General features: G+C 32.6%; 2 long non-coding RNA genes across 2 annotated transcripts; one reads left to right on the top strand and one right to left on the bottom strand.

The window, feature by feature from the left end:
- Positions 1-2,051: 2,051 nt before the first annotated feature.
- On the top strand, positions 2,052-2,674 carry LOC135123025 (uncharacterized). Its single transcript, XR_010279520.1, has 3 exons — positions 2,052-2,300; positions 2,353-2,518; positions 2,576-2,674. It is a non-coding gene; the product is annotated as an uncharacterized LOC135123025 (long non-coding RNA).
- A 4,312-nt stretch (positions 2,675-6,986) lies between these two features.
- LOC135123431 (uncharacterized) lies at positions 6,987-10,336 on the bottom strand. The gene is made up of 5 exons (XR_010279609.1): positions 10,043-10,336; positions 9,681-9,734; positions 7,534-9,464; positions 7,275-7,477; positions 6,987-7,148 (listed from the first exon to the last, which is right to left on the bottom strand). It is a non-coding gene; the product is annotated as an uncharacterized LOC135123431 (long non-coding RNA).
- Between the last annotated feature and the right edge of the window lie 2,389 nt (positions 10,337-12,725).

Below are 12,725 nucleotides of genomic sequence, written 5' to 3'. Positions count from 1 at the left end.
GCAATTTAATTTTGAATCTGCAAAACCGAATGCTTTGAAATCTTTCAGATGGTTTACAGTTATGACAAGCATGATAAAGTTTTAAACAAAATATATTTACTTATACCCTCCAAAAAATTGATGACGTCAGTTCAAAAGTTTGCCGAATAAATCCTATCTAAAATCTACAAAATGTGATGAGTCTGTACTTGCGATTTATCATCCCATTCATATTCTTTGGATTTGCATATACAGGGTGACTCAAAAAAATTATCATTGTATTTGAGGAGCGAGGGAAGTTCTGTTGAAACAACTTTCGACCAATTTTTTATATCTGATACTTCAGATGCCATGCCCAGAATTAGTAAACTTTTAAGTAAACAGTATTCCAACTCTTGTTTTGTCGGAAATGTCGAAAATAAAAAGAAGCTGTTTTGTCACAACCACCTTTTAGTGTATATCATTTCCTAAAGAAACTCGACAATAATTTTGGTACGAATTGGGTTTGTAGCCGAAAACAGTGGTGAAAACCACGTTCCGAAATTTCCATAAATAATTCAGATCTTGATTTTTACAGATACGTGACGAAAATATCACGAAAATTTGAAAATAAGATCACAAACCTAGAAAAAAAAACTACTCCAACGTGTAGGTATTACACATTTTAAAACTTAATTTTTATAAAGTGTTGTTCATAAAAACAAAAATTAATAAGGTAATTGACGTTGTTTTTAGACATGAATTCTCTCTTCGAACATTTTCTTTAATTCCTAAAAGAAATTTCTACCCCTATAACTTCGTCTAAATGTTTAAATATGAGAAAAATTTTGATAACTGTTGCTGAACGACTCCTCAGTGTATGTTTTAGACTGTGAAAATTGGCATACGGACTCAACACTGAATACAATACAAAAATCTCCACCTCCACAGCTTCATTAAAATTTAAAAATATGCAAAAAATTTTGGTGAACTTACTTGACCGGCCCTTTTGTCAGCGTTCCAGATCATGAAAATTAAGCAGACTTTTGAAAATAAACTTACGAGCATTAAAATTCGGCCACTTCAAATATAGCGTCTAGCGTGTTTGGGCTGGCCAGCACGTAGCCCGGATATGAATCCTATAGAACATCTATGGGATGAACTTAAACGAAGAATTAGAGATAGGATCCCGGTTCCTGGGTCACTCCAAGAGCTCAGAATAACCAGTGAAGAAGAATGGGCTAATATCCCACAAGAAGTTGTCGTCACCTTAATTGAATCCATGAATTGACGAATGCGACCGGTTATTAGAGGTAGGGGTGGCAACACCGAATATTAACATCATTTTCTTCTTTAAATTGCTGATTTTGCTAACATAAAAAAATTTGTTATTGAACAATTTTCTTTTTTGCCCAAAAAAGAATATTGCAAAACAATTTCATGAAGTTTTTCGTTACTCTGTTATAAAGACACATATCTGGTCTTTCTAATGGCTTTTTTAGTTTCTGTAAGTGTAATATAGTTCGGTGGAAAATTTGATTCAAAGTCAGATGTGAGTAGTGGCCCGATTTCAATGCTCGGCAGTGTATGTTCTGAAAATTATTTTTCTGCAAATATTGTTTTTACTATTTAAGGGACTTTGATGAGTAAGATGTTCGTACTCTGAACGTTTTTGAACCCACGTATAATGATGCAGAGGCTGTTTAAACAGTGACCAACGTAAATTTTCCCAAACAAGACATGGTTGGCTTTCGTTTCCCATGACATAATATGTCTAATTTCTATACAAATATAAACTTGATTCTGTGGAATGTTGCAATTTGTGTAATGCACAACAAATCCAGAATCATTCTATGCATGTCTGCCCTTTTGTATAAAATGTTAAGGACACAATGTTTTTGGAATATCTATTATTAAATATTTTTTAAACTCTTGAAATAATTTCACATGTTTTCGTAATTTTTATGAGGTAAATGTACTTAATTTTTTATTAGTGTTTTTTCTTGGGAAATCTATAAGTATTTACACAAAATTAACTGTTGATAACGGACAAAAAATAATCTTGAGTTAGTACATATCATGTTGTAGGTACATGATCGTTTTCCGGGTTGGAACCGTGTTAATTAAGTTTAGGGCTCAACGTTTCGCACACTTTCGTAGGTGGCATCTTCAGGTTCACGGTTCCAACCCGGAAAATTATCATGTATTGATTCCGACCGTGGAAGCCTCCGAAATTATAGCATGCTGTAACCTCAATCTCAATTTTGTTTACAAAATGGTGTACCTACTAATAACGCAATAGTATCTACCTTGTTCAAATATTTGATGGTTGATTGGAAACGGTAAACAAAATCTATATCTAATATTTAGCGAAATTTTTATGTTTGATTTTAGGTGTTGGCAACGCCTTTTACAGTGAAAAATTGATTCGAAGCGTATGATAGTATTTGCTTTGCCCTTCAAAACGTGACCCGAGCCACGCCAATGTTTTTTCTCATACAGATACATATTTATTAAGTGAACCTTTTTTTAGGAAACTTCGGATGTTATCAAATATTTAGTGGGAATTTTAGTTTGCAAACGTTTAGCAAATAACTTTATAGCCGTTTCGTTTTAGGGTTATCAGCCTATCCAAACACTGGGAGCGGACATTCTATTTATTTTAATACTGTTTATTTAATTATTTATTTATCATTTTTGTGCTTTTACTGACAAAATTTCCTCTAAAATAAACTCATTTAACGTTTTTAACAGAAAATTTGAGCAAAAATAAGCTTATTTTTGACGTACGAAATGTTTTAAAAGTAGTTGAACTTTATTTTTTTGGTGAATTCTACTCCATACAAGTTGAGTTACGTAGGATTTTTTCATGTCAACTTTTTAAAAAGTCTTGGGCAATATTGATAATAATAATATATATTTAATATTAATATTAAAATCTATACAGATCTACATAAGTCAGTATCAAATGAATATATTTGTAAAGAAGGAAAAAGAAAATGGAATTGCATAAAATACTTATAACTAAAAATGAAATTATCATAATACAACTAATTTAAGGAAAATATGTGTATACATAAAGAAGGAAAGAAAATGTTTATTTAGAATATAATGAATAAATGAAATGAAAAGCATTTTCAATAAGAATTTTCTTCTAAGGGGGAAATCTCGAAACAATCTGAAATACGTGTTTCATTATTTGTGTTGAAGAGTATTAATACCTAGTCCCCTGTAAAAATTTAAATTTACAGTAGAAATATTTTTTCCATACAAACTTCGCCACCACTTTTCACCCCCTTAGAGGTTGAATCTCGGAAAATAATTAAATACGTGCTTCATTATTTGTATTGAAGACCATTCATACCAAGTTTCACGTAGAAATTTAAATTTACAAATATTTTTCCCATACAATCTTAGCCACCACTTTTCACCCCCTTGAGGGTTGAATTTCGCAAAATGCTTAAATACGTGTTTCATTATTTGTGTTGGAGACAATTAATGCCAAATTTCACGTAAAAATTTAAATTTACAATAGAAATATTCCCACACAAATCTAGCCATCATATTTCACCCCCTTAGGGGTTGAATCTGGAAAAATGCTTAAATACGTGTTTTATTATTAGTGCTGAAGAGCATTCATACCAAGTTTTAAGTAAACATCGCCATAAAAATATTTTTCTCATACAAACTTAGCCACACCCTTTTTTACCCCCTTAGGGGTTGAATCTCAGAAAATGTTTAAATATGTGTTTCATTATTTGTGTTGAAGAGCATTAATTTAATATCAAGTTTCATCCAAAAATTTAAATTTACAGTAGAAATACTTTTCCTATACAAACTTAACCAGTACTTTTCACCCTCTTAGGGGTTGAATTTCGGAAAATGTTCAAATACGTGTTTCATTACTTGTGTTGAAGAGCATTATTACCAAGTTTCACGTAAAAATATAAATATACGTACAATAGAAATATTTTCCCATTCAGATTTGGCCTTCACATTTCACCCCCTTAGGGGTTGAATTTTAGAAAATGCTTAAACACCGGTTTCATTATTTGTGTTGAAGAACATTAATACCAAGCTTCACGTAAAAATTTCAATTTATAGTAGAAATATTGTTCCTATACAAACTTAGGCGCCCAAACTTGGACACCACTTTTCACCCTCTTTGGGCTCGAATTTCCGAAAATGCTTAAATACGTGTTTCGTTATTTGTGTTGAAGAGCATTAATACCCCGTTTTAAATAAACATCACCTCAAAATTTACAATAGAAATATTTTTCGGATACAAAATTAGCCACCACTTTTGACCCCCTTAGGGGTTGAATCTCGGAAAATGCTTAAATAGTGTTTCATTATTTGTGTTTAAAAGCACTAATACCAAGTTTCACGTGAAAATTTAATTTTACAATGGAAATATTTTTTTCCGCACAAAGTTAGCCAGTACTTTTCACCCCCTTAGGGGTTGAATCCCGGAAAATGCTTAAATACGTGTTTCATTATTTGTGTTGGAGACAATTAGTGCCAAGTTTCACGTAAAAATTTAAATTTACAATAGAAATATTCCCACACAAATCTAGCCACCATATTTCACCCTCTTAGGGGTTGAATTTGAGAAAATACTTAAAGACGGGTTTCATTATTTGTGTTGAAGAACATTAATACGAAGTTTCACGTAAAAATTTCAATTTATATTAGAAATATTGTTCCTATACAAACTTATCCGCCCAAACTTAGACACCACTTTTCACCCCCTTAGGGTTCGAATCTCCGAAAATGCTTAAATACGTATTTCCTTATTTGTATTGAAGAGAATTAAAATGTACCAGGTTTCACGTAACGATCTAAATTTACAGTAGATATATTGGTCCTATACAAATATTATCACCCATTTTTAATCCCCTTAGGGGATGAATTTCGAGAAATCCCTTCTTAAACGATGCCTCCAGTATAAAATGAACATTCTCTTCAAATTTCAACTTTCTATCATTAGCGGTTTGGGCTGGGCGTTGATATGTCAGTCGGGACATTGCCTTTTATATATAAAGATTAAATTATAAAAATTTATCGTACGACAATGATTATATTCAATAGCCATCTTGCAACCCTATTGCGCATCTGTGTATGAAAGCAAAGATACTCATATCGTTATTAAAAAATGGGGGTTGGTGGTAGAAGGGTCAAAATTTAGAGTTATATGTATTTTTAATGCCAAATCTTAAAAAATTAAAATAAAAATTGTTGTCAAAAATATAAAAAAAAAACTTGGTGGGCCACCCTTAACACTTAGGGGTATAACAAATTTCATTCCCATATAAAAGGTTATACTGAGTCGACCTTAAAAGGTAGACATATGCTGTCGCGGACTTTTTTTTAGAACTTTTAGCAGGGAACAATTCCATCATACAGGATTTTTATGTAACTTTAACCGTTTAAGCAGCGTAAGCAACGGAAGCTGTCAAAGGAGGAATAATTTTCCTGTTTTTCCGATATTTTTCATTGCTGCTCCGCTTCTATTAATGTTATATAGCCTATAACCTTCCTCGGCAAATGGACTATCCAACACAAAAATATTTTTTTAATTCGAATCAGTAGTTTCTGAGATTCAACGCGTTCAACCAAACAAACTGTTCAACTTTATAATATAAGTAAGTATAATAGTATAGATAAAAATGCCCATTTTTTTTTAATCTCAAAATTGTTTTCTTCTTGCTTTCCAATGGGCACAAGTTGATACAAAATTTGACACATCTAAGCTTCTACCAATTTGATTTCCAATTGAGAGATTCAGTGAAGATAATCTACATAGGACCATTGTGTTTCTTAAAAAATTTTTAGTCATTTTTAATTTCCAAAAAGATCTTTCCGGTGAAGCCACCGAAAGAGGTATTGTAAGAAAAGTGAAACATGCTGTGATAATTTCAGTGAAACTAGTGCGGGTAGGTCATTCTGTAATAATTACCCAGTCCAGTTTCTTTTCTACTTAAAAAATTAGTTGTAACATACATCAGATATATTTTATAATTCCAAAAGAGCACCACAAGTACAAAATTAAAATAGTTTTGAAAATACGAAAGTGTTCATAAAACACAACTGAAACTGAATTTTTTTTCACGTCTTATTACAGCATGAAGTTTTACTGTAGATCTGAGGACAAAATTTAAGTATTTTGTTGTCTTGCATCATAAATTAGCCATACTTTTGTCGGATAAAGATTGGTAATTTACTACATGGGGTGTTAGATTTGCACCAATGGGATTGCGACACTGCGGCAGGTTTATTAGAAACAGATGCTGATGCATTTTCGACCGCTGGTGCCGGTCGCTAAAACCCGAGTTTATTGAGTCTATGATATTGAGATGCCGCCAAAAGTCCAGCCCTTTGCAGCAAAAAATTCGTAAATAGCAATGAACCATCGATCCTGGGATTACCGCACATTTTCGAATAATATAAAAAATCTAATAAAAAAAATGTTCGTGTGACCGGACCGGGCCCCTTGATGCAGTGGGCCCGTGTTTCGGCGAACACATGGAACACCGGTAGTTACGCCACTGTAATAAACATTGTAAAATATTGGAGCTGTTAAAATGTTACACTATATATTTCCTTTGTTGTTTAAAGATTTTTTGTATGTGAGGAGAATGGCCCCACACCAACATGGCATGTGGCTTTGAACAAAAGCAAAATAGGCTTCAAGAGGAATTTAATAGTATATAATTTCATAGTATAATTGTCTTATGATACATATTTTTTTCCCAAGTCAGTTTTGTATCAAGAAAGATTCCGAGTAACTTGATAGGGTCATTTCTTACTTCTAGTATCAGGTATAAATACTACACTTTATTTCAGTGGAATATAATTTCAATTGATTTGAACTAGAATTTGCAGTACATACGGTCGTATCATCCCCAAAAAGAGCAACTTTTTTAGAAGGTATTGCAAATTAAAACAGGATTTTTATCCTGGGAAGAAGTTAATAATGAATTCTAGAAATGTATTTAGAACAAATGTTATAAGAAAAAAATTAATCATTACAGTTTTAACATTTTTAATTTTTTAATAAGTATGAATAAGTCACAAGTTAAAAAAAATTTATGTATTTTACATGTTCAAGGAACCCTCCTAACAACATATTTCATTTGGTACTGGAATGGTCTGAGGCAGCACTTTGTTCCTTGGTTTTCCTTCGATTCCTGCAAACATACATTTATTATTAGAACCTTAATTTTCACAAAGGATAATTTCTACAAATAACAAGTAATCAAGACTAAAACCGTCATTTTTGAACTCTACATTTTGAACATTAAAAATATAAATACCTGTGACAATTTCTACAAAAATCCTAAACTTCATGCTTCACGAAGATAAACTCGCTGTTAATCTTTAGGGAATAAACATAAATTTGTTGTCTAGATATTCCCATGAGTGACATCAGTTCGCAAACCATTCAATTCTTTTGGTAGATAATGTATCGAGGTAATGCCTAATCCATACCAAGTGTTTCAAAAATAAATCGCTGTTACTGAAAAGTTTAAGTTTCGTCAAAAATTGCCGAAGTCGCTTAAACTCATTGTTTACCTTTTACCTATGTAGATTTTTTTCTTTTTCTTAGTTTTGTTATAAATTGATTCAGCAAATCTTTAGATAATACTGAACGATACCATGCATTATTAATAATAGCTTTTATTTAATAGCACAGTTCTGTTTTTTATATTAAATTACAAGTTAAAAAGCCGAATACAGAGTAAATGTGATGTAGTGATGTAGAAAATTTCGGATTCATTCTCATCTGACTTTACTTAAGCAAACACTACTTATTACAGTTTTAACACTGCGATTTAGAGATGTTTTCGTTCTTATATAAAACTTTTTGGTTTTTCAACGGACCATATAGTAGACTTACAGATTTTCAAAATCAAATCCGATTTTGTCTCTGTAAAAACGATTAAATTTTTCTTCAATAAAATAAGCATATTTTTTAGTTATTTTGACGAAACCTGAATATTTGACCCAGACGTCGCAGTATGTCTCCATGTTCTACAGTCAATTTTGTCCGAATTATAGGTATGTAAACATTTTCTAATGTAATCTTTTTGTTCGTGTTCGTTTAGTTCATTTATGTTTAATGAAAGCAAACTGAACACGAGTTTTCAGTTATCGTTTACAAGTAACCCACTAAAAGAAACCTTTTGCTGAGAAATGGAGAATCATACTCAAAACGACGTCTAAATTTTCTTTTAACATTTCGTCAAGTGCGTCCAACACGCAAACAACGGTGTTTTTTTTAAACACATTTCGAAACACAATCGATCTAGTTTTATGAACGACCGGCAAGTCTGCGTTATTTGGTGTCCAATATTTCGGTGGACATTTATTTTTGAAATTCTTCATTAACTCAGACTTACCGATTCCCGGACCGCCTGTTATTAGATCGATGTTATTGTCTACAGTGAGTTTTCGTCCCTAGAATATTTATTAGTTAATTGATAACCTTCTAGATCACTAACATCACCTCTACTATTGATCCACTCTAAATTTCCACCACTCAAAAGGTGAAAATAATGAAATTGTTTTTTTTTCATGAACAGATTTTTTTTGTTACCTACATAATTAGCATTAAGGTTTGATTTTTTCTGCAAAAAGTTGTCAATGTCAATTAATTTACATTTGTCGAGTGTGTCTTTTATTTTATCAAAGTTGTCAGCACTATTTACAACAATTGTGTTTTCGTAAGCTTCTTCTAATATGTGATATTTACATTTCGCGAAAGGTACCGTTCAATATAAGATTCAGAGCTGTCACAAGATCAATCGTTCTTTCCTTAGATTTCCTCATTTTTACCTTCCCCAACTAAAATGAACTTTTGTCGCGACAAAGCTGGATGGCCTTTTCCACGTTTTCACATTCAGGTATTATTAATGGGCATCTATCCATTATCCATAGCTGTTGCATAAATGCCTTTGGATCTATGTTGCTTATATTATTATTATCATTATCATGTCTAATGTTGCCTCTTCCTCACCCCATAGAGCTTTAATCATTTCGCACGATTTTCTTTCAAATAGAGCGATCTCGAACAGAGAAAAAGCTTTTCGAAAGATTTTCATCTTTTCATGACCCAAAAGTTGCACCCACTTGGTCCACTTTTTATTTAACTAGAAATTGTCCTTACACTTAAATGGTCGATTTGTAAATAGGACATATTCATCAGCGTCTTCCTTTATTTGTCGAAAATTCAGGAGATATTTGTTAAGGTTGAAATCTCCATTTTTGAACCAAAATTTCTTGTGGACGGTATTTTCGTCTCGGCGTGTTCGAACTTTAGTTTTTGGGGCATTCAATTCAAGTTTCATAACTATATCGTCGAATGCGCCGAAGTCCTCGTCGCTTGCTGATATATGGAATTTTTTTAATGTGTCGTCATTTACTAAATTTAGTACAACAATGGCGAGAACCACATCCTCGTATTCTTTACCCTTATCGGTCGTTCCGGATCTTTTGTTAAATCTCTGGAACGAAATTAACGAACTGGTTTGAAAAAGAAGAAGGCGTTTAAAAGTTTAGAACTTAGTTGTGTGGTCGAACACCTTTATATTTATCTTTATTGTTAAATGTGTATATGTATAGAATTTTTAAAAACCAATTGATTAAATTGTAATGGTTAGATTTTGAAAACAAGATCTTAATTAATAAAATTATTGCATTTTAGGTTCAGAAACACTCACCTCTATTTCTTCCATTTATAAAGGTGCAAACACCGCTGAAGGGGAAATGTTCATCTGAAAAAAAAACTTTATGTTAATTAACTGCAATAGCGCCTGTAGAGTAGATATCCAGTAATTCAGATTTTAATAAAGGCGTTTATTGTTTTTTAAAAAACGGCACTTTTAGTGGATAATCGTGTGGGCAGCTGGTATTTGTACAATATCGTTGTCACACGTAAGAGTAAACACAAATTAAGATAACGCGTTAACCGTTGCTTACCTACTTTTATATAAAAAATTAAATAAAAGCTATTATACTAATTATGGTACGTTCTCTATAAGGGTACGCCAGTATTATATAAAACGTATTACATATTACTTACAGAGGGGCCAAGAATTGGCACTGAATTTAATAACCAGGAATTCACACTTCCTGACCATACCGCGTTCTCACTTCGACTTCGACTACAAAACTAGGCAAATACTGACTTCCGATTCCTGCACTTTGGTTTATCAGTGGATGGCTCAGCCAGTGTTGCCAGATGCTTCGAATCAAGGACGAGACTAACTCGGTAACGTCATTTGATTACACACCCCACGATAATTATCAACTTGATTAGGTATAGGGACAATATAACTAATTTTCCATGCATCTGGAAATTTCAAATCAGTGACAACTTAAATAAGTTACACATGAGAGGAGACAACCTAAATATAAACAGGCTTGGAATACCATCTGGACCAGGATCGCATGATACTTTCGGATTCAAAATACTGTCAAAGACATGAGTAATAAAGACATGTAACAGAGGGTCGTTAATACTGTTGCTAATAAATGAAGAACAATCATAATCCCTAAGGTTATCATGGGAATAGACAGATGAAAAATATTCAGCAAATAGTTTCGCGATGTCATGGCCATATTTAGCAACTTTATGGTTCAACATCATTTCTGTTGGAATATCATTGCAGGAGAGAAGCTTCGAAGAAAGAATCAATAATTTAGAGAAGAAGTTGGAAAAAAAAGATAGGCAAGAAAGAAGAAACAATTTTATAATTACGGGTATGGAAATAAGGGAAAAAACAGATGCAAAAGAAGTAGAGGAATTTTTGAAAAAAGAAATTGAAGTAGAAGTAAAAGTGTTGGAAACAATAATTATAGGGAAAGAGGAAAGCAAGAAAATCCTGATTAAAACGCTTTGGGAGGAAAAACAAGAGGTGATGAAGAATAAAAATAAACTGAAAGGAAATATTGATAATGATTGGACAGTACAAGAGCAAAAAATTCAAAAAGAAATTAGGGAGGCAGCTAAAGAACAAAGAAAAAAAGGATACACAACAAGGGTGTAGTGTAGGTGTAGTAATGATAGGACAAATAAAGACTTTGGGTTTAAGAATATAGATTTTGTACATAATAGGGGAATAGGAAAGAAGAATGGGAAAGATAAATGTGGTTTAAAATTACTCTTTTGGAATATTGCGGGTCTGAAAAAGAAAGATGATTTATTTTGGGACTACGTGAAAAATTTTGATTTTGTGGGACTAAAAGAAACATGAATACTAGAGAGAGACTGGAACAAACTGAAAGACGTGTTCCCAAAGGAATTTCAGTGGAAATTCCAAGGGGCAAAAAAAGAAAAACGCAAGGGTAGAGCAAAAGGTGGAATCATAACGGGAGTAAAGAAAGATATAAAAGAAATAGAAGAGGGGGCGATAGAAATGGAAGGCACGATTGAAAGAAAACTGACTGTAACTAAAAAATTGGTCTAAAGAGTTTAGACAGTACTTCCCTCGCTGTCGGAAACTTGACGACTGCATGCCTATTGTGTTTTTCTTTCTCATTACATTTTTGTAGTGGGAATTTGAAAAAAAATTGTGATGACGTCATCAACATTTTTGCAAGGACACGTATATCAGTTGGGATAGATGTAGTGTAATACTAAGAATAAAATTATTGTATTCCCAAATTTTCGGGAAAATGAATTGGGTCGTTTTGAATATTGATTTCTTATAATCAATAAAATAACGAAACAATTTACTCACGTATACGGCGCCGGTGTGTAATATCTAGAGAGCGGATTTCTGTCGGGCTAGGCAAGGCCAAACTCGGTACGGCTCGTACGGGATGCGAATTCATTGCGGTTGCGGACTGCACTTCGTTTATTTGAGATTAGAATAACGCTGTTTCGTTGCACTCTGCTGTTAATTCCCGTTCTCATTTACTTAGCCGTTTGATTAATAAATCGTTAATTATATTTATGGAATTAGTACCGATTAAATTCGGTGATTATCTATCACCCGGCGATCCAGCACGCCCCTCCCTATAATCGTGACGTAGCCCGACAGAAATCCGCTGTCTAGTAATATGAGGGGCAACTGAAAATCGTTTATGTATAAACATTCTTAATTTAAGATGACAAGCGTAACAGCATACGTGAGAGTCAAACAGAGAAACTGTAAACAAAACGACCATCGGTTTTATTGCTTCGACTTCCGCTTATTATATAAAACATTGGGTTTTATTTTAATTCTTGACGGTGAAATTCACAATTGGTTGATTATAAACATGTCTATTCCACATTCGCGGAACCAAGTGAGCGCATAAAACAAATGCAGGTCTGTAATGTTAAAGTCGATGTAAATAAGCGTGCTACCCTTATGTTTCAACCGAGTTTTTCCTTTAACAAATTTTGTGTCTACCAAATTGGGTTGGTTGGGGTGTAATACTAATAATAAGTGTTGCCTTTAATTTAATCAATAAAATAAATTGACTTCATTAATTTTTTTGAACCACCTCTTAAGAAAATCTAAAAAATATGAATGGAATGATAAATCACAAGTACAGACTCATCATATTTTTTGCATTTTAGATAGGATTTAGTCAGCAAAATTTAAGGGTGACGTCATCAATTTTTTTAGGAGGGATGAACAAATACATTTTGAACAAAAGTTTACCATGCTTATAATAACTTTAAAATATTCCCAAGATTTCAAAGCATTCGGTTTTGTAATTCCTGATTAAATCAATAAAATAAATTTACGCATTCATTAATTTTTTTGAGCCAC

The sequence above is a fragment of the Zophobas morio genome, unplaced genomic scaffold (assembly GCF_036711695.1).
Source record: "Zophobas morio isolate AGI-343-1 ecotype UQ-CSIRO unplaced genomic scaffold, CSIRO_AGI_Zmor_V1 ptg000006l, whole genome shotgun sequence".
In the NCBI taxonomy this organism is placed as follows: domain Eukaryota; kingdom Metazoa; phylum Arthropoda; class Insecta; order Coleoptera; family Tenebrionidae; genus Zophobas; species Zophobas morio.
The sequence above is the reverse complement of the archived record's forward strand: the minus strand, read 5'-3'. Positions and strand labels throughout refer to the sequence as shown.